Source organism: Anastrepha ludens, chromosome 6 (genome assembly GCF_028408465.1).
Source record: "Anastrepha ludens isolate Willacy chromosome 6, idAnaLude1.1, whole genome shotgun sequence".
NCBI lineage: Eukaryota > Metazoa > Arthropoda > Insecta > Diptera > Tephritidae > Anastrepha > Anastrepha ludens.
Window position 1 is genome coordinate 82,794,214 of NC_071502.1, and position 25,607 is coordinate 82,819,820.

Here is a 25,607-nt window from a genome sequence, read left to right on the forward strand (position 1 = left end):
CTATCTCGCTTTTCCCCATCTCTAAGAAGAGTCGCTTCACTCCGATTTAGTTTAGTTTAGTTGTGTAACCGCCAATTAAAATGAGTTGATGACTTTAACTTGTTGGGCAAATTGCACTCTGCCATATGTTGAATTTTCCCTTCACAAGTTTTACTAAATGCTCCAAATTGCATTTCGAAAACAAAATCGGCTGCAAATGTGTGCAAATGGTGGCAGTGAGGGGCAATTAGCAACTGATTGTAAGAATGCGCCCGAAAATGGGCAAATATTCGCCCCAGTTTCTTTAATTCGAAATTATTGATTTCAAATTAGCTTAAGACGTTGCGAACGAAGGGAGCCAGAGCCAAAACTTAACCAACAAATTTTGAAGTTGTCTTCACGCAAAGTTTTCCAAGCCATTTTGGATTGAAAGGGAACGAAAGTGTGCTGTATATGGAAATATATTAATTTGTTAAGAAATATACGGAAGTGTAAAATATATATGATACAACCCATGAAAATCCTATGCTACTAACTACAACGTCTTGACTACTTTTCGCTCTTTTAATTTTCAGTAATCTATATACTTATTGTATATAAAAGAAAGTCATGTTAGTTGCACTATTTAAAACTCGAGAACGGACCCGATTTGGCTGAAAATTGGTTGAGAGGTAGCTTACAACCAGGAGACGGACATAGGATACTTTTTATCCCATTCGAACGCGTTTCCGAGAAGTCACTATAAAATATGGTATAACAAAAACGCATCTGATATGGAATAACAAAACGCAAATGACAGCTAAACGTAATTTTGTCTATGGTTAAGTAGAAAATTTGATAATAGAAATTTTGTCAGAAATATATAATCACAGTAATTTTTATTCTCTTTGAATCATCATTATCAATGCCGCGACCAAGACGATCGAATCTTTCCCGACAAAGCCGTAATGCAAAAAGGATACGAAGCATTGCGAATGAAACGATTGAAGAAGCACAAGGAATTGCCTGTGAAGAGCGCCGCGTTAGTATGGCTCGAGTTCGTGCTTCTCAATCACGAGAGCAAAGCGAGGCAGCCCGTGTAACGGCGCGGTTGGCAATGCGAAGTCTTCGAGCGAATAACAGAGATCAACAAGTAGATCATTTTTGACGCACAAGAAAAGAATTATCAAGTGCTGATTTGAATCGAGCAACGTTTCGGTATGATTGCAACACTGATTATTGCTTGCATCCTAGCGTTTGCATTGGGCTAATGAACGTTGTTTGCGGGATTGTGCTGCCTTAGTGGAAGAGTGAAATTGCCATTATTGTCAGGTGAAGAAACTACAAAGAAAGTTAGCTCGATGAATTGTTATTAAATGCTCACAACTATTTGCTGCGGTTTCGTCGATTGTTTCAGCAGTATTGCGTCGACATGTACGTCAAAATAGAAACGGAGCGTTTAACTTTTATTAGGTTGAACCAAGGCAAACTGCGTTCTGAGGAATGTACATTTACGTGATGCAATTGGTACTGAAGGAAATGCAGCTAATATTGATCGATTAACTATTCTGCCGGCGACGTACATACTTTCACCTGTAATCCAAAATGGATAGAAATTGTTCAATTGCTACTTCCCGGACAAATATGAAGTGATCGACATGACATCACAGCACGTGTATTCAAACAAAAAATGCGGTCCCTGATTAACTACATTGTTAAACAACACATCTTTGCTCGATGCTGGATGTATTCAATCGAATGGCAAAAACGAGGCCTGCCACACGCACCCATTCTTATTTGTTTAGTGGAAAGAATTCAAACAGACCAAATAGGTGATATCATATGTACCGAGATTCCCGATCACGAAGCCGATCCAGACTTAAGTGATGTTGTAACTACAAATATGATTCATTAACCGTGTGGCGCCATCAATCCCCAATCACCTTGCATGGTTGACGGCAAGTGTTCCAAGCGATATCCACGGAAATTAACGGCGGAGACTGTTACTGGCAACGATGATAACCCGATCACCCGATGATTACGGTCGAACTATCACAACAAAAGTGAAAAGAATGGACTTCGTTGTCGACAACAGTTGGATTGTTCCATATTCGCCACTTATTTCCAAAACCTTCAAGACACATTGCAACGTTGAGTATTGCAATTCAGTAAAGTCCATAAAATACATTTGCAAATATGTCACGAAAGGCAGCGATATGGCAGTTTTTGGCATCCAATCCTCCAATACCAACGATGAAATTGCGCTCTATCAAGTTATGTGAACTGCATTGAAGCCACTTGGCGTATATTCGCATTCCCTATACACGAACGTCATCCTACTGTTGTGCATTTGTGCCTCTAGAGCGGAACAAAGTTCGCCGGGTCAGCTAGTTTTTCTTAAAATATAGTTCATTCTACAACAGATATCATATAAATCAAAGTTTCAAACTTTGTAAAGCATTTAAGAACCTCGATAAATTTTCATCAAAACTGCAAACTTTTTAAACAGAATTTAAAAGGAGCTTGGGTATGCATTTTTATTATTTAATTAGTTTTGGTAAGGCAGAGTGCAAGTAGAAGAAGTTCAAGGCTTGCGCATTTTCCGCATATAAAAAAAATGCATTGTGCATTCGATTTATAATTTTTCGAATTTTTATATATTTCTTGCAAAATTTGAAGCTTAATTTATTTTATTTTAGACCAAATCATATTTCTATAAAAAGTTAATGAAAATTGAAAAAACGAAAGAAAAGTAGGCAAAGTCGGTCAAAATATTGTGCTGGTATAGTTTTTTTCGTGGGCTCTATGTGCTTCAACTGCAAAAGAAGCTTTCTCCAATTCCAAGTAAAATGGGACAACCAGAGAATTAATATCTTCCATTTACTTTAGGGAAACTACCGGCATCCGAAAACTTGCCTCATTGAATTTGAAAAGGTCGAGCCAAGGAGCACCAGGAGATTTGGTGGCTCCTAAAACACTCAGGCTAAAGAGCCCATTGTATTTAAAGCTCTGGAAAGGGGGTAGATAGTCAAGGAGGGAAGGAGAAAAGTATCAGAGAAAGAGATAGGAAAGAATAGAGACAGAGATAGAGATAGTTAGTCCTGTGAGAATTTTCCAGATTCTTTGGCAAATCTGTAAACATCCTCCAGTTTTAGGGAACGAAATTACTCATTCTCATGACATCGGAACCCAATACTCGTAGCCGTGCTCTAGCAAAGGCAGGACACTCACAGAGAAAGTGCTCAGTGCTATCCTCCTCCTCCAAGCATGACAGGCATACCGGGTTCTCGATAATTCCAATGGTGGTCATATGCTGACCCCATGGGTTGTGTCCTGTAATGATACCGACCATCAACCGAATGTCTTTCCTTCTAAGTTTTAGTAGAAAGTTTGACAGTTTTCTGTTCGGACTTGTCACAAAACACTTTGCAGTTCTGCAGCATTCCAGACCGGACCATCGCTCTTTATGTAGATTGCCTACATAATCGTTGATCCAATTCTTTATTCCTGCGGGACTGATTCCGATTATTGGCTCTGTGTGGGCACCGCTGATCTACAGTTGGCCAATTCGTCGGCAATTTCGTTTCCTTGAACACCGGAGTGCCCCGAAACCCATATAAGTACAAGCCTGTTTTGTCTTGCGACAGAATTAAGCTTCTTCTTACATTCTTGATCAATCTTTGAGGTTTGCTTCGCGTTCTCCAGGGCCTTCAATGCAGCCTGACTGTCACTGAAGACTCCAATCTGTTTCCCGCTCCATCTCCTATCGATTATCCATTCGGCTACTTTTAGGATGGCAAAAACTTCTGTTTGGAAAACAGTTGCCATTCCCGCCATAGCATAGTGATACTTATTACTATCGTTTAAGTACCATCCGGCTCCAGACCCTATTTCAGTCTTGGATTCATCGGTAAAGAAAATATCCGTCAAACTTCCCTGCATGCGTTCTGGATTGCTCAATCTGACATGAAATTTCCTTCCAAAATAAACTGTGGGTATCAGGTCATCTTTAGGTACCAAAAACAGTGGATACTGCTCCGACAGCAACTTAAAGATTTCTCTGTGTCCCGAAGTTCCATCTTCGTGCCATAAACCATATTTATGGGGTCTACACATTGCTTTTATTGCTTCCTGTTGTATCTTAAGATCCAGGGAGAGCAAATCAAGCATAGCATTTAGGGCATCACCAGAGGTTGTACTCATGGCACCCGTGATGCATAAACATACACTTCTTTGCAGCCTGTATAGTTCCCGGATTGTGGACTTAACCATGCTCCGTCGCCACCAGACCACAGAAGCGTAAGTGAGGATTGGTCTGCTAAGTGCTGTGTATATCCATAGGACCACAGCAGGTTTCAGACCCCAGGTTTTGTCAAAGGCTCTACGGCATTGTTGAAAAATCTTCAATGCACGATTCACCTTCAGTGAAACGTGTGTCTCCCAATTCAGTTTCTTATCCAAGATTACTCCTAGATATTTAACTTCGTTGGAAAGACCAAGTGTCCCATAATAACGCCAGATTGTAAAAAAAGTTTAAACCGTTCTCCTGTAAAATTTACAACAAATACCTAGCTTCCGAGGTAAAAATAGAGAGAAATACAAAAATTTGTGCAAATCGCTTGAGAAATAGGCGAGAAGAGATATAATGAGCAAAGCCTGCTGAGGTGGCATATATTTTAAGGCTTTTTAAAAATGTTAGCACTTTCTGTGGTTTGCTGTTCCATAATTTATATGAATGCACGGCATTCCCTTCAACGTGGTGTAACTTTTTTCTTCCTAGTGCAGAAACTCACAAAGCATATGTTATGAATTTAATACTGTGTTGAAGTTTCCTAACATTTTAAGCAGCAGTCATTTACCATTTTTGAGGTTGTAGTTGTTGCAGCAGTATACTTATCCCTGTCAGCTTAGTGTAGATCACCGGTCATCTTCGTCTAGCTCTTCTAAAGGTAGATCCAAGAAACTTGCTCTTTCGACAGATTGGGTCCAGATAAGTGGATTTGATAGGGCATGTGAAAAGGTTTCGTATGTTTAGTATGTCCGAGTAAATTCTGGAATTTAACCTGCCACAGTATCCAGAACGTAGTTGTGCCAAGGTTACGCAGGTCTCTCGGGGTAGCTGGAGCTCTGCGTCTGCCAGGGGTGGTGGTTGGCATTCGGGGGTCGGGAGCTTAAGAAGGTGGTAAGTGTATCCCGATGAATGCCGTTTATAGTCTGTCTAAACACTATCCGGTCCAGTAATTGTCGATCTGTTTTGGTCCGGATCTCGCCTGTGTAATTAAAATGGTGCATCCTGACAAGTGTCTGGGAGGCGGCTCAGGCTCAAGCAGGTGTCTGCTTGGATGGGACCCTATCAGAAATTTCTTGCTGAGTAGTTTGTTGTGCTCTTTCACATGGAGCATCTGTGCCTCGTCGTGTAGGTGTTGCTTCGTCCACTGGGTATCACTAGTTACAGGTGACCAGACAGGCGCAGCGGAATTTAGAGCAGGCCAATTGCTTTCATTGTTGTTGCCCCAAGCGCTGCCGGACTTTAGTGGAAATAGCGGTTATGTGCGCAGAGAAGGGTAGAAAACTGTCAAAAATAACTCCCAAGATCTTGGGGTTGTTAACAGTCGAAATTGGTGTGTCGTCGACTTTGAACTTAAGTTGCGGTTTGACCTCCTTTGTCTAGGTGCTAAAGAAGGTCGCCGTAGACTTCGTAGGGGAAAGTTGAAGATTCCTCGCTGTTAAAAAGCGAGAAAGATTGGTGAGGTAATCGTTCATTTTAGCGTACAAGCCATCAATGTCATTGCCCGATGCCATTATCGTGCAATCGTCAGCGTAAGAGACCAGGGCGTCTCCCTCTGGTGGCTGGGAGAGAAGTTGAAAGGCAAGTGCGAAAGGACACTACACTGCGAAACCCCTTGCTTTTTCTTGTTCTGTTTGGAGATTTGGTCTTGAAATATAACCGACGAGTGGTGACCACTCGGATAGTGTGCGGGCCACCTCCTCAGTGTGTCGGCTGTGAAATGTCTAGAAAAGTCCTCTCGCAGGGGCGATTTTGATTAAGCCCGCGGTTGATCTGGATGGTGGTGAATGCTGTGGTGGTACTATGCACTCGTCGGAAGCCGTGCTAATGTGAGGTCGGGGTCAGATGTTTGGTGTAGAGTGGGAGTAGGAGGGTTTCAAGAGTCTTCACTACTGAGGAAAGGAGAGTTATCGGCCAATGAGAATACCCTTGGTTGGCGGGTTTCCCAGGTTTCAGTAGTGGGAATACTCTAGCTGATTTCTATTTGTCAGGAGTTACGAGAGTGACCATGGACATATTCTACTCCCAATGGACCCAGCTTTTCCAGCATGCATTTTGAGGTGACTATAGTTGCTAGAAGGGCGTTCAATGCGGTCTGATTATAATTAATTTTTATAAAAAACTAAGTCATTTTGATAACAAAAATTATCCAACAACTTGAAAACTTTCGATTCCTTCAACTGAAAAAACATTTCCTTCATAAGCTCTGAGTATTTTATCTGTCGAAGCGAAAAGTGGGTGTCTAATTTTCTGTTAGCAAACAATACCAACTAATATGAAAGCTTTCCCAAGCTTCAGTTTCCAATGGCCATCAAGGAAAATCACATTTTTGTTTGCATGAAAATACGCAACATATTTTACGAAATTGAAAGAAATAGGCGTCGAGGTTACAACCTGAAAGCATGGCTTGTAGGGTTGCTAACTGCTAACAAAAAGAGAGACAAATTAAGCTATGAAAACTATCGTGGAATTACATTCCTAAAACAAAATAAAGCAAATAAAATCTTAATACGAGGTGTTATTTTGATACTCAAAGAAAAATGCTGTAAATGATCGGATGTTTATTTCATTATAAAGAGGAAGGTATGCCGTTAGTAGTGGAAAATAATATCAGGCAAATGACCACCACGCCAACGCTTGCAGGACAATATCCTTTTCATGAAATTTTCCACAACCGAATTGCAAATTGGCTGTCCTATGTCCTCGATAGCCTCACGGATTCCATCTTTGAGGTCTTGAATCGACTCTGGGCTATTGGCGTAGACCTTCTCTTTCACGTGGCCTCAAAGAAAAAAATACCAGTCTAACGGTTAGACGCGATAGAAGTGAAACCTTCCGTAAAACAAACTGAGAGAGAATAAGACGAAAGCAGCATTAGGAGCGGGATAATTATAGGTTCATTATAATATTGCTATAAAGTTCATATTTTATTTTCTTCAATTTATTATTATTCATCCTCAATGTTTTCAATTTCAACAAATGATACGAGTGGCTTATGATAGATAAAATATGATACAAATGCTTTGGTTTCGATGTTGTCAAAAAAAATACCCAAACGGACCGAAGAAACAGACTTACAAATTTCTTCCATTTTCGTCTACTTGTATTCATATAAAAATGTATGTCTCTTCCCACCAAAGCTAAATGTATTAGTATATTTCTTCTTGTATTTATTCAATAATTTGGGCCGAAATCCCGGCGGTACTGCAATACCGGGCCAACCCGTGGCAGAGGTGGAGCAAGCCCCTAAAACACTCCGCCCATTTCCAAAAATCAGTTTAACATTTGTTGTCCTCCGATGGAGGATCTATCAGATGTTAAGCTGATAAGAACAGATAAAGTGGGCTTCAAGACCGTTTTCCCCGGGGGACATTTCCCCCCCGGGGTGATACATAAAAAATTCCCGCACTCTTTTCGAGAGTGACGGTTCGCTAGATATATTAAAATCAGCTTAACATTTGTTGTCCTCCGATGGAGGATCTATCTATGTTAAGCTGATACACTACACTTTGATCTTAGCCATAAGGCCAAAAATAGAAAAGCCAAAAAACTGTTTTCAATAAATAATCAGAAATGTCCTACAATGCAAATTTCAAAAAAAAAAATGTTTTTTCTTGTGATTTGAACCAAGAATTCTGGATCGGAAGCTCACATTGCTAGCCACTCGGCTATCGCGCCATACTGTCGGCGCTGGCCTAAAAGTTGTTTAGTTCGTCGCTACGTTTATATGCAATATTCGTAGCCAAGAGGGTCGCTTTTTTCGTTTCACTTTTTCTCAAATCACTCCCAACGATTCTAAAGAAGTTTTCACTTCAAAAAGTCACAATGTGTTAATTCACAAGATCTCGGTGGCCAATTGTGATCACCTCTTCGAGAGATAACACGGTCCGGAAACTTTTCCCGTAAAAGATCAATGGTTTCGTTGCTTATGTGGCACGTAGCGCCATCTTGTTGAAAATAAACGTTGTCCAGATCAATACCATCCAATGCCGGCCATAAAAAATCGTTAATCATCTCTCGATAGCGCAATCTATTCACCTGTAACACCTGGAAAACCCTTTACAGGTCGATAATGCTGCCGGTGCTGTCTTATAACCGCGTGTGCTGGATGAAATGGGCTTAAGAGTTTTCGAAAGAAAAATACTCCGAAGGGCGTTTGGTCCCATACGCTGTGATGAAGGAATTTTTAGAACACACTGTAAGCATGGAGGGCAGCTGCCATCAAAAAACCGTTTTTAATAACAAATTCCCTAATGGCCCGCGACCGAGGACGCGCTAGGTTACCCTGGCTAAGAGTTAGGAGCTGGAAGTCTGTTGCTAGAAATCGAGCAGAATGAAGAGGATTGTCAACGAAGCTAAGCTCACCCTCAGCTGTAATCACTACTTAGTGACGATGATGATCAATGGAGGAGCTTTTCTTACTTTTTTCTTATTTGTTTACGAACAATTTTTCCGCTTTCTTGCTTGGAACTCTATTGGTTTATTTAGTTTTCACAGACACCTAGAGGACGTTACTCAGCACGTCGTAATGATTTTGCCAACGATATTAGGTTTGCTTGTTGGTTTGTCTTTGCTACAGTTCGCTTTGATGCGTTACCATATGTTTTATATTTGTACGAAAAAGCTATTTTTGTTCAGCATATTTGGAGGAATTTAATTCAAGATATGTGACAGAAATGATATGGTTCCGCAGGATTCACTCGCGCCTCTAATTGTACTTAGAAACTTAACTTAGAAATCTAAAACCAGCAGGTCTCTCTGTTTTCTAAGTTAAATGGAGTTTAATCTAAACACAAAAACGTGTTACTGGTATGGAAAGTTGACCTTAGCCACGTAAATTATGTAAAAAAGCACTTACATCAGCACAACCTAATTTCCCAGCTAAGAAGCTGGCTCAAAATCAATTTTGACAAGATGAAGGTGATGAGTCTATCAGATAAGATGGGTGGGTATGTGGAGATTGCAGGTAAACCTATCGAAACAGTATTTTAGTTTCCTCGGGAGCAAAGTTGCCCCGGGCAGAGGCACGAATGTAGACATACGCTTGCAAATTGAAAAAAAAAAAAACAAAGCATGGCGAAACAACAACCAGAATTTCAGTATAAAGGTTAGGCTATTCAAGTCGAATGTGCTGCCGACACTGTTGTACAGTAGGTCTACCTCGAAAATCGCCACCGCTATAAGCAGTCGCGAGCAAGTTTTTGACAACCGCTGTTTACGGATTAAATTCCAATTTTTCTGGCCAGAACTGTGGATCGCGGGACGGCTCAACTTGGGTTATGTTGGAAGCAGGTGAAGGCATTATCCAGTATTCGGATGAGATGGCGCGTAGATGTTGTTGGTGCCCTGTGTCCCGCTAGGGAATCAAGGAAACAATGATGCTGAATTTCCCAGCTTCGTTTACAAACACTGTTTATTTTAACGCTCCGTTCATAGTGAGGTATGAGAGCAGCTCATCTACAATTACGTCACATCAAAGCAACGCTTATTGTTCTATTTTAATCGACTCAACCTTGTACGCTATCATTTTTGTACTAAATTGCATCCTTAGTGATGGAAAGACTGTTTGATAATTTCCCTTTGCGCAGCCAGAAAGATAATGGTTTCATCACTTAGAGTTGTTTTCGTGCAATGCTCTTCGGACTGAGTACTTTACAACTGCCATTTGTGCAAAATATTAAAATTTACATTAACAATTGCTGGGCAATTTCATGGGTTTGGCAAACTGTACGTCGCTTGATTTTCATATTTCACTACACAAGAGTGAAATGGTTGTAGCTGGAACTTTGGCAGAACAAAAAGCAAAAAAAAAATAAGTCAAATTAAGATAGAAATTATACTTTCCTCTAATTCTATAGTTTCTAGGAAAGGCTATAATTTTTATGACTTTACCATTCGCATAATTGATATTTTAATATAATTCCATTTAGTTTTCGTTGGAATTTAGTACAAATAAAAAAGCGCGCGGCAGTTAAGCTGTCACTTTAAATCTATGTAGTTAAGCATAATATTTACTTCACTTGGAAAAATATCTAAACTTTTATTTAGCAATTTTCAATATAATTAAAATTTTTTTGTTTGTACTTTCCACTCACCATTTTCTTCCTCGATGTTCCGTGTCATAGTCGACGGGCTGGTGCGTGCACGCGACGAGTGCGTACAGTGGCTGTTGAGGATGCAGATCAGAGCAATGAAGAGTAGCCAGAAGGGAGTGGACAATTGAAGAGACATTTTAGCGACGTTGAAATATACTGATTGGGATTTAAATTTGTAGTTGTTTTTGTATTCGAGTGTGTTTGCTTGATTGATTAGATTTATTGCTAGATTTTATATTTATTCGTAAATTTATAGAGCAGTAAATATTATGACAGAATTTTGTGGGTTACTGCTTTTTTAAATTTGCATATTTTTAATGCGTGCAATATTTTCGACGATATTGGATTTCATATTATTTCCTTTTCTCATTTGAAATCTTTTATTATTCAGCTATAATTTTGGCACACTTTCTTGGCATGTTGTCTCATAGCTCCTTGTGGCGCACATGAAAGACTAAGCGTCTCGATTAAGTAGAATATTTTTATATTAAAATTGTATTTCATTGGCGAGTTGGAAGAACTGTAAGGAGTAAAAAAGAATGACTGTTAGTAAATTACATAAATGCAGAAAAGTTGAAATATTTATTTAAATTGCAGCTTAAACTAATGCGGCTTTATAATATCATTGGTAGGCTACATGACGCTATTCGGCGTAATAATAAAAAAATAAAAAGTAAAATACGTAAAAAAAATAAAAAGTAATATTACAAAAATACAATAACCAAATTCCAACTTCACTTAAAAAACAGAGGTAGTGTAATTACTCTGAACTTATTCGTAACTAAACAAACTTAAGTGGAAGCTCCGAAACGAAATAAATGGGTCAGCCTTAAGAAACTTAGAGGACCGTCATGTTTAGATTCTTAACTTTTTAATTTTTTTTTTTTTTTTTTTTTTTTTATTGAAATGTTATAAATTTTTATTTACATTCCATAAAGATTACACCTAGTATAAAACTATATTAATAAGTAATTTTCATTTCACAATTTGAAGTAGCTTAAACAATATTGACAACTAAGTCTTGAGGTTTCTTTCTTTTTCATCTCCTTTTTACAGTTGCTTCATCGCTTAGTACGGAAGCTTCTGCGTTAATGTGTTTTTTTAATTTTTCAGCATGCTTAACTGCACAGAAATTGGCTGTGTCTGAGACGGTTTTTAAATTTAAATCCTTGTGCAGATCTTCATTACGCACGTACCAGGGAGCTTTAACGATTCCCCTGATTACTCTATTTTGGAGGCGGTGTATAATGTCGATGTTGGTCCTTGCAGTACATGCCCATAATTGGAGACCATAGGTCCGCACCGGCTTTAGCATTTGGAGTTTTTGCGTCTTTAGATTCAGCTCAGCAGCTTTGATTTTCACGTGCTCTTTCCACTTGAGCTTTACATCTAAAGTCATGCCTAGATACTTTGCACTATTAGCTTTTAGCACTATTGCTGACAAAATATGAACTGGTTTGTAGATAATTTTTTTATTAGTAAAACCCACGTGAACTGATTTGGTTTCGTTTAGGTTTATGTTCCAATTTTCAGTCCATGTGACTACTTCGTCAATGGACTTCTGCACTTTCTAATATAGATGGATTCGTTTTCATTTGATCCAACAGCTAAGATGCATGTATCGTCAGCGAATGTAGCTACTTTGAACATTTTCGGTACTGGCAGGTCTGCGGTATAGAGTAGGTACAGTACTGGACCGAGTATGCTGCCTTCTGGTACTCCGGCCAATATTTGTTTTATTTCCGAATACGCCTGCTTTGCTTTACTCTAAAGTACCTATTTGTTATATACGATTCCAAAATGTCAGTGAACTGCAACGGAAGGAGGGCTTTTAATTTACAAAGTAGTCCTTCGTGCCATATTTTATCAAATGCCTGGGCAACGTCAAGGAATATTGCTGAGCAGACTTTATTACTCTCTAGCGCGTCTTCTATTGTATGTGTTATTCTGTGCATTTGTTCGACGGTAGAGTGTTTTTCCCGGAAGCCAAACTGATGTGAGGGTATGATGTTTCTATATGCAATTATAGACTTTAAGCGTTTGGAGAACAGCTTTTCGAATAGTTTACCCATTACTGGAAGCAGAGCGATTGGCCGGTAAGATGACACTTCATTCGGATTTTTGCCTGGTTTAGGTATCATTACTATTTCGGATACTTTCCATTGGAATGGTATATATTTCCAATCTAGGCATGCATTCATTATAAAAGTCAATTTCATTAGCGCCTTAGTTGATATATTTCTCAAAACTTCGGCGGTTATTAAGTCGAACCCTGGACTCTTCCTTAATTTTAAATTGGAAATTTCGGTAGCAACTTCATCTATACTGAAATGCTTTATTTTAACGAACTCTTGTACAGTTGATGGCGGAGTGAAATTTATTGCTTTTCGGTGCGGTTGAAAGATTTTCTGCAGGTGGTTGGCAAATACGTCAGCTTTTTCTGCATCGCTTTTAGCCCAAATGTGAATACCATTTTGCTGTTTCATTGACGGATTATGTTGAATTGGTCGTTTGACACACGTCATCGCTTTCCAAAGCGAGAAATCATCTGTTTTTTCTGCTAATAAGTTTTTTAGAGTGTTTTTTATGATATTGTTTTTATGCTCCTGTATTTTTTCTCTTAGCAATTTTGTTAATCTGTTTAGTTCAGTTTTCTTGGAGGGCACCCTTGTTGATTGCCACTTTTTTCTTACTTTTCTTTTTTCTCCTAATATTTCTAGTATTTCTTGTGGATATCTTTGTTGATGGTTATCTCGTGTTTGTTTACTTGCTGGTGTGCTTATCCAAGCTGCTTTCTGAATATGTGATGTAAGTTTTATTGTTTCGTCTTCAATATCTTCTTCGTTGGTAATTGTGTCGGTATTTTCCATATACGTATCGAGTTTATACTTGAAAAAATTCCAGTCGGTCATTTTATTTGAGAGTACGGGACTTCGTTCGTTAAATTTTGATTTGCCATTAAGATACATAAAAATAGGTGAATGGTCTGAGTTCAGGTCTACGCCGTCTTCTACTTGGAAGATGTGGTTTGGTATTTGTTTGACTACAAAGAAATCTATAACATCTGGGATTTTGTTAGGGTCTGAAGGCCAGCAGGTTGGACTTCCGGTTGAGATAATTTGGCAGCCAAGTTGGTTTGCCGCTTTCCATAGTTCACGATCTTTAGTTGTTGTTAGGCGAGAACCCCAGCGTACATGTTTCGCGTTGAAATCTCCACCAATTATGTATCTCCCATTGTAGTTTTCAAAAAGTTTTTTATAGTCTTCTGACTTTAGGTTATGTCTAGGTGGACTGTATAGCGCTATTACTGTTAAATCAGCTTCAGATAGTTTTAGACAAACTGCTACTGCCTGGAACTCTGTTAATCTTATTTTTTGATCCTCGAAGTGATGTATGGATTTCTTTATAATAATGGCGCTGCCACCTCTTGCATTTTCTAGGGGATGATTTGAGCAGTACATATTGTAACCTTGAAATGTAATATACATTTGCTTAGTTAGGTGTGTTTCGGGTATAAGGCAAATATCAATTTTTTCCTTGAGATTCTTAACTTTTTAATTGAGATTCTTAAGATTTGAAATTACGTAATTTGAGAGCGGTGAGAGAAACATGTTACAATATGATTAATTTTCTAATTCAATAAGCCTTCGAAAGTGTGCATTCTTGGTATTCATTTATTGGTGGATTCAGCTGTAGGATCGATATTATTATTTGTTAATTCTTGGCAATCCTTGTTGCTGATGTATGGAAATTAGTCCGTAGTGGATTACCCACTGAGGAGTTGTTTGGACTTCGTTTTATGCTTTTTATTTTGTATTCAGACAAGTATTCCGCGCTGATTATAAGCTCAAGACGAAAGCCTAATAGGACTCATCCACTTTTGGGTGACTAAGCTCAACAGTGTTCAACGTCTTGAAAGTTTGTGGACGCCACTGTTGTGCAAAATAAGTAGGTTCTTCCGCTGCTATTTTTATTGTGTAGTCCCACTGTAACCAAACAAATTCCCTGTTTACCCACAGCTTGAATATGTCAAAGAGACCCAAAGAGTTTTCCTTTACTAAGTTTAGCTCGTGAGTCGCCACGGATACTGGAAGGTGACACTGGAAGCCAAATGTGAAGAGGTAAGTGTTGAATGAGCACCAAGCTCTTTCAGCGACTACGCTTAACATAGTCCGTCTGCTGAGTAAGGTACTATCTCTGCCTCTGAGTTAGTGGAAACATGATGATAAATTCCTTTGAGGTGGCATCTTTAAAAACTAAATATGGGGTCAGTTGTGAAATTAGGCTAATTATGGGCGATAAGTTTTAACCTTAGATGACACTTCTTTGTCGAATAGACGACGTGGAATTTCGAATATAGGGTGACCATAAAAATCGTTGATTCTTTATTTATCTATAAGTTAAAAATGTACATAAAAACTAAGAAAATCAACTAATATATTGTATACAAAACCATTTCGCCTATCCACCTAGATAAGGGAGAGGGAGTGCAGGAGACCCTTTGATTCGAAGTTTAGTCTTGAAGCGAAATACAAGGGGTAGGTATTACTTTGTGTTAAGAGAATTTTTTGAGCTCAGTAAAACCGAGAAGAAAAACATATGAAGAATTGCGTGCTCTTATTTATTAGCATGAGGATCTAGGAGTAAGCAAATTTCACGGCTCGAGTAAAAATCTTTAAGTTTTTACATAACTCAAGTGAAGTTTATGTCAAGAGTAATTAAAATAAAATAAAATAAAAAACATTTACAAACAATTCCTGGCGAAAAAAATAATGCCTCCTGAAATGTGAAATTCACACAATCGACATATTTCTGTGTACATGACTTTGCTTGGCCTTTGTCGTTTGAGATATTCCGCCTGCAAAATTTAGAGCTATGATCATCTAAGTTGGCTTATGTGACTTATGGTTCGAAAATTATGGCTCACTGGAAGCATTACGTCTATAAGGGGCATAAACCCGTCCTTGCATGAACTCATATCCCTTTATTCTATCATTTTTTCCCCTTGTTCACTCCTCTCACTCCACCTGGTAGCGAAATCCGCGAGGAGGCTAATGGATGCGGGGGTATTCATCTGCAGAACCTTCGGTCACAGCTCAATAGGAAAGTGGAGCTTAGGTGGCACGAACTACATGACTCTGTACTTTAATTGGGAGAGAAGGTTTCGCACTATAATTGAAGAGGAGGGATGGCACAAAGGCATGAAGCCTGGCCATAGAACTTTTCACATCTATACATACGGCTCGAAAACTCCAGACGGAGTGGGAGCGGGTATTTACTGCTCAAAATTAGGAATAAGGCAGCCTATCCAGCTACCAGACCACAGCAGTATTTTTCAAGCGAAAGTTTTTGCTGTGGGGAAGGCCGCAGAGCTAGCCTACACTAGAACAAGAAAGAACTCCACAATTAATATATACGTGGATAGTCAAGCAGCAATAAGAGCAAGTCCAAAAATGTTCGACGGAGCAGGGAGGCGAAAGGCTAGCCGGAAACAGTAGGCTACATATCTACTGGGTACCTGGTCACAAAGGCATTATGGGGAACGAAATAGTAGATGAGATAGCAAAAAGTGCTGTGAGACTACCATTTGAACAAGAGAACGACATACCAAAACCGCTAACCACAATAGACAACGAAATGGACGACCACATGAAAAGGCAAGTGGAAGCTAAGTGGACTAACCTGACCACATGCAAAACAGCAAAAGTCATGTGTAGAACTAACGTCAAAAAACTGACTCAATTCGTACATAAGCTCTCGCGAAAGGAATGCAGAACTATCATAGGTATGCTAACAGGTTGCACATGCGTACAAGATAGGGATTGCTAACACGGACAAATGCAGAAAATGCAGAGAGGATGTTGAGGAAACTTTAGAACACCTTCTGTGCGTTTGTCCGGTATTATCAAAAACGCGACAAAGGTGCCTGGGGTGCCCACTGTTTGAGGGTCTGGAAGACGTCTCAAAAGCGGAGCTCCTAACCCTACTTAGATTCGCCAAAAGCGCTGACATCCTACATGATGTCTACTTTAGGTATTCATAGAGCTCGGTCTCCATCTGGTATCGCTAGGGACCAAAAGGTCTATGCGTGGCTTATTGCCAACCAGGCTAACCTAACCTAATCTAACCTCACTCCTCTCAGGAGCATAGGGCCTCGACAAGACTCAGTCTTACGTTGATTTCGTTAATCTATCATATTGTGATTCCTGACAGGGTAGGTGATTAGCCTGCCGCTACCAGTCGTAAGTAGTAGGAATGTCATTGTTTAGGAGCAATGCCTTCTTACTACTTTGAGCACCTTTTTCCTGTAGAAGGCATATTATATCATACGCGCATATTATTAGTAATGTCTCTTGACAAAATGCGATTTTATAGTTCTAGAGTTTGGCTCATGGAAAGTGTTAGGGGTTGGTTTAAAGCTTTGTTGAAGACGACGGAACGATGCCGATAAGCTACGATTATGTTAACCGCTTAATACTGCAAATTTATATACAAATTTTATTAATTTTTTGATATTATAATTTTTAGTTATTAATTTTGGGAATATGGACTGACCCATTCGAAACAAATGAATTATTTTATATTATTTATTTTCAAACTGAAGGTCCGACCTGCAAAGGATACGTTTTCAAGAGCTTAAGAGCACTTATCTCAAACTAATCTTATGCTGCTAGCAATTACCAAAACGATAAGGAATCCATGCGAAGATATTCTCTTCATACTCATAAAACCCTAAACAGTCGGTGGATTTTGAGGAAAATGCATTAAGGAAATTAAATTTATTTCTGGAATTTGTAGAATTTTGCATTAATTTAACTTTTGGAATAATTTGAAATCCTAAATTTCGATTTATTGAATAAAGCTACGAATTCCTATCCTCCATTAATTTAATACGAATTGTTTCTTTTGAATTCGTGACCTGAAATGTACAACAGCTGCGTCACGTACGTACTGTGTATGTATGTATAAGCGGTTGTGTCTGTGTTGCGTTAATACAGTTGCGGACATAAAAATGCAAACGAAACAAAACTGCAGTATTTTTGTATTTAACAAAAAAAAAAAACAAAATCATTTGAGCCACGTCGAGCAAGAACTGTCGTATTCGAATTGCCACGCCAATGGTGGCCAAGCCTGGATTGACTGCCTAAAAGGTTTTGCTGTGTGTTTGGTGAGATTGGCTGAGAATTATTATTATTACGAACTTATGTACACCAGCCAAACTCTTGCTTCTGAGTAAAGTTAGGTTGCGGCGATGAGGGTATAGAAGGGCCTACTTAGACTTGAGATACATTGTTACAATAAATGCCACTAATTTGGGTTAAAGTTAGGCTTTTTATTCCCAATGTGGTGAAACCACTTCGTTTTTCTAATAAATGATGAAATTTTGGGGAAAAATTTGCGAATTCTACTTCTTCCAGCCATTCCAAGGAGTATAAATTTAGCCAGCGATGTCGCGTTCTGGCAAGCGCTAGTCAGTAGCAGAGTATAATCCGGACCCAAGTATACGTAAACAATTTTACTATTTAAAAATACACACTTCGGCGGTTTGCCATTGCCTGCCGAGGGGCGACCGCTTTTACAAGAAACTTTTTCTGTGGTTTGGTATTTCATACACGCAGATTCGAATCGGTTTACTTCCAAATGGTAGTCTTGTACCAAATCAATCGGCTACATCAGCCGCACACAGCAAACATTTTCTGGGGTAAAATTAGGCTCCAGAGAAGCTCGTGAAATGCGGCTTACCCAGGTTTTGTTTACTAATCGGGACGAGGAGAGGAGATGATGGGATGATGAAGGTTAAGGATTAACAAGTACGTCGGTACGTCATATGGTGATTGGATGGCCACCAATTTTGCCGTGAAGCGGGTGGATGGCTAGCCAATCCTCATATGGAGCTTCCCTCTTAGTTCGTGTTGGGTTAGTCCCCATAATATGGTGGTCAAACCACCACGTAAGCCTCATCCCCGCGACAAGGAGAACAACATGATGAGGATGGGAGAGACATAGTGGCATAAACTTTAAAATGATGAGAATATCTTACCTAATCGGATCACTACAAATAAAGCCTTGAATGTCATACAAAAATCGTGAACTCATTTCTCTCTGCCGCATCTTATGTTCTCCTCCTCAAAAATTCCGTTCTTTGATAATGTTTCAAGAAGTATTCGATTACGGACTGAAATTCTACGTTTGCATTCATTTGAAGAACACAATTTTTTCCCGCACGATCAGCATTTTTTTGATGTCGCTATTAGCATTTTTCTAAAACTTCAGCTTTCTTGGACTTAACAAAAGTATTTTGTGTTTTTCAAAAGGTACACCCAGGCCCGACGAGAGGGGGGCGGTATCGGGTACTTTTTCTCGAGGATAATTCCAAGAAATTTCCTGCTTGAAAAAATATAGTAAATAATACTTCTACCAGGGTAAAACTTTAGAAAATTATAGGATTTCACTGGATGAATGCCGTGTACAAGGTTATGACAATGGGCGAAACATGAGCGGCGAGTACAAAGGAGCCCAAGGTCGCATTTTGCAAAAAAATACATATACACTTTACGCACCATGCGGAGCTCATACTCTCAATTTAGCAGGAGTCGATGCCGCTGAATGCTGCCCTAACGCAATTATTTTTTTTGGAGTCGTTCAAAAATGTTTCAACACATTCAGTAGTAGTACGATACGATGGGATATTTTGAAAGAATGTGTACCAACTTCACTTCACCGCTTATCGGATACAAGATGGTCTGTTCGAATTGATGCTGTCAAAGCGTTTGCTCAAAATCTACCTGGACTGAGGAAAGCTCTTATAAAAGTGACAGGACTTAATCTCACCGTAGAAACGAAACGCGATGTCGATGGAATTATTAAGTACATAAGTAAATTTGAATGTGGCTTAAAGTCTTCCATATGGTTCAAGATTCTCACGGTAATAAACTACGTCAGTTTGGTTTTACAAAGAAAAGAAGCAACGATTGACGTCGAGGTAAAGAATCTTGAATGCCTAGTAGCAGATCTACAATTGTTACGCAGCCAATAGGGATCGATTTTAAAAGAATGTCAAACTGTTGCAAAAAGTTTGACAAACACTTCGTCAACATTGCCAGCAAGCCGAAAGAAAAAACGTAATGATGAAGAACCTGAGAATTCAGCGGAAAATATGACCGCCGAAGAAATTGATTTCAAGAGGAACACATTTCTCGTCATCATGGACTCAGTTATCACTGGTATTAAAAATCGGTTTACTGCAATTAAAAACATAAATAACATTTTCTCATTCCTGTGGCTATTTTCTAACATTGAAAAAGCAGAACTTCAGACAGCAGCTCTTAATTTTGCTAAAAAATACCCTTCTGATGTGTCGGAAGAAATCTCAATTGAGATGTGTCACTTGAAGAGTGTGTACAAGGTGAATTTTACTGGCAATTCGGAATGTGTATGCCTCCGTTCGACTTGTTGAATGCCATCACAGCTAAAAACTTGGATACTCTGTTCCCGAACATCTGCATTGCTGTGCGAATATTCTGCACCCTGCCAGTATCGGTTGCCGGCGCCGAAAGATCGTTCAGCGGTTTATCAAGGATCAAATACTACCATCGTTCTTATTCAACTCAGAGTCGAGTAACAGGATTGACAACTTTGTATTTGGAATGGGAGTTAGCAAGGAAACTCGACTTCGATGATATTATAAGAACTTTTGCCTCAGCTAAAGCAAGAAAAGCAAAATTCTAAGCATCGTGGCAGTCATTTTCAAATATTTGTAAGGCTCACAAAATGAATAAAAAATTTTAACTTTTTTCAGCTGCGTTTTTTATTCCAGATCTGCTGATGAGTTTTCTAAAATTCATTTTAATCAATATTTCATAATTAATTCTATCAAAAATTTTATCAATGAGTTTTTCAATGTTTAAATGTTATATCACTATAACATAATACGCATTTTGATAAATAAAAAAAATTTGAAAGGGCCCGCATCTCAAGTTTCCCCCGGGGCCCGAATACTCTCTCCACGGCCCTGGGTACACCTCGTTTGCATTCATATAGAAAAGGTAACCTGCGCGTTAAATCTTAGACCTGCTAGACCAATTTGTCTATCTTATTATGTCACCAACTGTATATGGAAGCTTATGTATTCGTAAACGCAGTGTTGTGACCAAAATTGAAAAAGAATTATTTTGGAATTTTGTTCACGCTCAATACAACGTTTTTGTAATTTTTCGTTTTAATGATTGTTGTAAAAATCTTTATGGCAACCGTCGAGCTATGTCTGCACACAATCACATTGCTATTTATATAAATGTTAGTATGCATTCATGCCCAACACAATCAAACAGGCTTTTGTAGAACAACAAACCGTAGGCAAGGCGCGCCTAACGGTATACTATGATACATACACTTGCACGAGTATGTGCAGTTTTTGAAAGTAACTCTAAGTTGGTTGCTGTGTGAAAAACCTTAGATAAAGTTCATCACACAAGCGCTCACCGAAACTTAAATAACTGGTAATGCTGCAACACACCACACACCCACTGACGCTTCGTACTCACTACCAATTCAATATCCTATGTATTGCAACTCCAAGGCTGGGTGTTTTGCCAGTTATGGTGCTGCAACAAATTTCTTTGCTCCACTAACGAGCTTCAATATTTGCACTTGAGAATTTAAGACAGCGCACAGCAAATACAACGAAACTACAGATAACCTAAGAAGACGGAAAGAAACAAAATTCGAAAAGACGAATTGGCAAATTGAAGGTAGTGAATGCTGAAGGGGTACACAAAAGATAGAGACAATGTCCGAAAGAAACTAGTTCTGCAGCATTCAATTTATCACGAAGAGGTGAAAAGCCGATGTAAAGTGGAGCAAGCAGCGCAGTCTTTTTAGTCTCACAAGCCGTCTTGTAAAAACATTAAAAAAACGCTAGGTATTTCAACTCTATTTAAAAATTTTCAACATTAACTAAATCGCTTAATTATTCAACTTTTTTAAAAAATTCTTCAGTTTAGTTCTTATTCTTTTCAAGATTACAAATAAATTAATTTTTAGAAACATTTACGGCAATGCCCAAAGTACTTGGACCACTTGGTATGGAATCGCTCACCACACTGAACTAGTAAAGTTACTTCGGGGTATTTACTTACGGAGAGCAAATAGAAAAGCGGAAATCGAAAACAGGCGACCCATTTGAACGCTAAGCCAATGTAGATGTACGATTACATGAATGTATATGTCAAACACAGACGTCGTAGAAGCAGTCTGACCTCGATAAAAAATTTAAGAAATTATACTAAAACTAGTAGGTGCGGTTTAATACACCAAAAAATGTTTTTATGTAAAAAAAATAGAATGCCGAAATATGTATTGCAATTCACTCAGTTAAAAAGGGAATGTAAGTATAAGTGTAGGGACTTTCAAGTTAGAACTTATTTTTTAAATTCAAATTAAGCACATATTTCGAAGAGGAGTTCATTTTTTGATATTTAATGGCATGCACTGGCGAGCATAAATGGCTGCATGGTAATTTGTTTAGCATGCGCTATGTTTTTCTGTTAGATTTTTGAAGTGAAAACTTCTTTAGAATCGTTGAGAGTGATTTGAGACTCGATGAAACGAAAAAGCGACACTAAAAAGAGACATACATATAGATCTTATAGTATATAGCCTGCGAGAGAATGAGATAGAACACAGTTATACAGCGTTCCCTATTCTCTGTCTCCTCTTTGTGTACGTATATGTGTGTGGTTGCGTACTGCTGAGCCACGCTAGTATAGTGAGTATTGTAGTATGTATACTACACTGCCTATTACTTGCTTTGGTGTTTAGTTCAAGCGTCATACGTATGTATGTTTGTATGTATGCTAGTACGTATGTGTGCGCGCCTGCGTATTACGGAACCACGGCGAGCGAGAAGGCATTATGTATACCTATACTACACTACCTAATACTTGCTTAGACCAAGCGTCCTACGAATGTTTGTGTGTATGTTAGTATGTCTGTGTAATATACGCGTTTCGACGCTCATAATAGCAACCGCATGTGCTGTATTGCGTCCGTATTTTTATATTCGTAAATATTTTCATTTTTAAATATTTACCGCAATTATGCCGAAAAATAATGCAAAAAGTGTCGTGAATATCGACAGAAAAAACAATCGTACTGAATCAACAACAAAATGAAGAAAATAAAATATGACTTTTATAGCAATATTATAATGAACCTATGATTATCCCGCTCCTAATGCTGCTTTCGTCTCATTCTCTCTCAGTTTGTTTTACGGAAGGTTTCACTTCTATCGCGTCTAACCTCTAGACTGGTATTTTTTTTTAGTTTTTACAAATCGTTTTTTCAATAAATTTCCATCTAAATTTTAGACTTTTTAATCCGTATTTTTAGAATATTTTTGGCTCCGAGGAAAAGATACTCGAACGCACTAGTGAAGCATATAAATATATTTTAAGCGGGAGTCTACGCAATAAAAAATGCGCTCACTCTAACCCTGAACGCAACTACAACAACAGAAGCATAGCTACTAGGGCGGGTCGATTTAAAAATCGCTCATTGCTCTGTGAAAATCGTATTCTAGGGATCAAAATAAGAAACTTTGCCGAAGGAACCCTACCTCTAAAACGAGTTCTGATGTCCCCCAATTTCAAAATATCACCATTTTTGGCCTTTACATGAAAAAATCAGCTAAATGGCTATGTTTTTTTCTTTATTTTTATTTATTTATAATAATATTTATTATTTATTTATAATAATATCTATTTTTTCTCTTAAGAAATTTATTTAGTCAGAACATATGTAAATGAAAAAATTAATTTAAGTGAGTTATAGAAAAGAAAATAAAATGTTCGACCCAAATTGGCGGACATCAGAATTCGTTTTAGAGGTATGGTTCCTTCGGCAAAGGAATGTTTTGGACACCAGCTTAAAATTGATGAAACTTCCTGCAAATATCGATTGAGCATTTCTCAAGCAAGTCGCCACAACTCGTCATTCTGCTAGAGAAACGAACTAAATTTGAGTTAATTTTATACAAAATTGTAAGACCAAGACGGCGACCGCCGCAAACGAGTGGGTTGACTACCCTTCGGTAGTGCCCTGCTTCGAAGCCCCGAGCATGAAACAGCATTTGGGAGAAAAGATTTTTTCTAATAGCGGTCACTCTTCGGCAGACAATTGAAAAGCTTCGAATGTAGTTCTGCCATGGAAAAGCTTCTAATGAAAGCCAAACGCCGTTCGGAGGCGGCATTAAATTGTAGGTCACCCTATTTGAGGAACAACATAAAGACGCCCCCCACAAATAGGATATGCTTATGTTTTTCTTTTAAACGGAGGTGCATCAGTGAACAAAAAAAATATATTAATTTTGAAGTAATCTATTAAGGTCATGTAAGAAAATTCTGAATTTCCTAATATTAATAAAAAAAGTGCACACATGAATGTACGAGTATAAGCGTTGAGTTGAATGGCAAAGAGAAAGTGGCTTAAATTCAACTAAAACATATATACATTTAAGCACTTGCATCAATGCCGTAAGGAGAGCAAATAAAACTCAAATTTTTCAAATGACACAAATAGTTTCGTTTGTGTTTTTGCTAATCAAAGCTAAAGTTTCAATTTTTTATTACTCGTAATATGTCGGACAGCTGTCCTTATCAAAAAGGCAACCTTTTTTTAAGATACGTATCTGGTTCACATAAATACCAAGCGCCGAATCAATAGACATTATTTTGTAGAACTTTACATACATACATACATTCATATTTATATGATATATGTATATGTGAAAACATATTTTGTGCAGATATACAAGTACATAGTTACCAAAAAATAGCAGCTCTTCAATCGATTGCCCAAGTATTACACTCGAATAGTCGGTGACATTTTCATGTCGTATCTTATTACCGCTTGTTAGTTTTATACTGAGCCACTGTCGCCAGTAGCGAAATTTTTATATTTTCTCTCATACGATAAAATATCTATTTTTTGTGTCATAAAAATAAATTTATTTATGACACAATCATTTGCTTGGCATCTGACCATTTCAATGAGGTTTCAAGTACTTACCACCAATACACACAAAGATGTGTTGTAACTAAATAAACCCTGCAGGAAATGAAATATCTTCATAACAACAACAGTTACAATAGAACAATGGTGCTTGGCAGGTATTTGGAATATTTTTCTCCGACAATTTATAATATACAACTTCACTTCGTCCCGCAAAAAGCAGGCCACCCCTACTGCTTTTGAGGGAAAACCCGTTTTCTTTAAGGTAGTAGTCGGTAGTTATTTTGAAAATTTCGAATTTCGGCTTTTTACATATTTTGAAAGTGCGATATATTATATTAGTAATATTCTGTACAAATTTTAGACCGAAATTCGAAATATTGACGAAATTATAGCACATACATGAGAGCGGCTCGTACTTGCGCGCGCTAAGCCGCTAAAACTTTAAACGCGTTTTTCTCAAAACAACGTTTTTCCGGATGGCCGTCGTGAAAACAAATTTTCTATCTAACGGATTGAGCTGAAATTTAGATATGTTTTTCTACACATCAATAGTTCTGGCGGGTAGTAGATTTAATTTATTTCGTCCCTAACTTTCCATTTTTTAGTCCGATTTCCACTTTAAATAATGCAATTTTCCTACGAAGTCCGCCATTTTGTTATTTTTTGTCAAAATCATTTGATCTTACTACCCGCCAGAACGACAAGCACACTGATTAATAAGCAATTTGTTTTTTCTGTTTCAGATGACCACAAGTGACGAAATCACGCCGGCCAGCCAATGTACCTCTTTTTTTTGCCGCTTGCTGCAGTGTACAAAAATAGTATCAAAACATTAAAAAAAAAAATATTTTTTTTTGTACATCTTCTGATACCTTTAATAACATATCAGAAAATCAAACCGATTGAATTTTATATTCCCTTTCAAAAAATGTCCCAAACATGGCCTCAAAAAACGTGTAAGTTACCAGACTACTACCTTAACTTCGGTGTGTATTAGTATGAGTAGACAATACCTCTGTTGGTACGCCAGGCACTTGTATCTAGTATATGTCGTATATTTTTTTTATATAACTGGCGCTTATGTTTGTTTAGTTTAGATATCTGGCCGAGATTCTCCTCCTTCCTCTGCAATTTATGATGCCCACGTTGATTTTGTTCCATGTTGTTGAATGTAAAATGGTTTTTACTGGAGGTATTTTTTTATGTCAGAAGTACACCTGGATATTTGTCATCGCCTGCTGAGAAGAGACAGC

At 38.2% G+C, this 25,607-nt stretch overlaps 1 long non-coding RNA gene and 2 pseudogenes across 1 annotated transcript in view; all 3 read right to left on the reverse strand.

The window, feature by feature from the left end:
- The window catches only part of LOC128867737 (uncharacterized), an 87,834-nt gene that overhangs the window by 14,888 nt on the left and 47,339 nt on the right, over nt 1–25,607 (reverse strand). The window contains exon 2 of the long non-coding RNA XR_008455012.1: nt 10,342–10,861. This is a non-coding gene — a long non-coding RNA (uncharacterized LOC128867737). The remainder of the gene's footprint in view (nt 1–10,341; nt 10,862–25,607) is intronic.
- On the reverse strand, nt 7,424–7,604 carry LOC128868976 (U2 spliceosomal RNA; annotated as a pseudogene).
- LOC128868984 (U2 spliceosomal RNA) lies at nt 7,669–7,785 on the reverse strand (annotated as a pseudogene).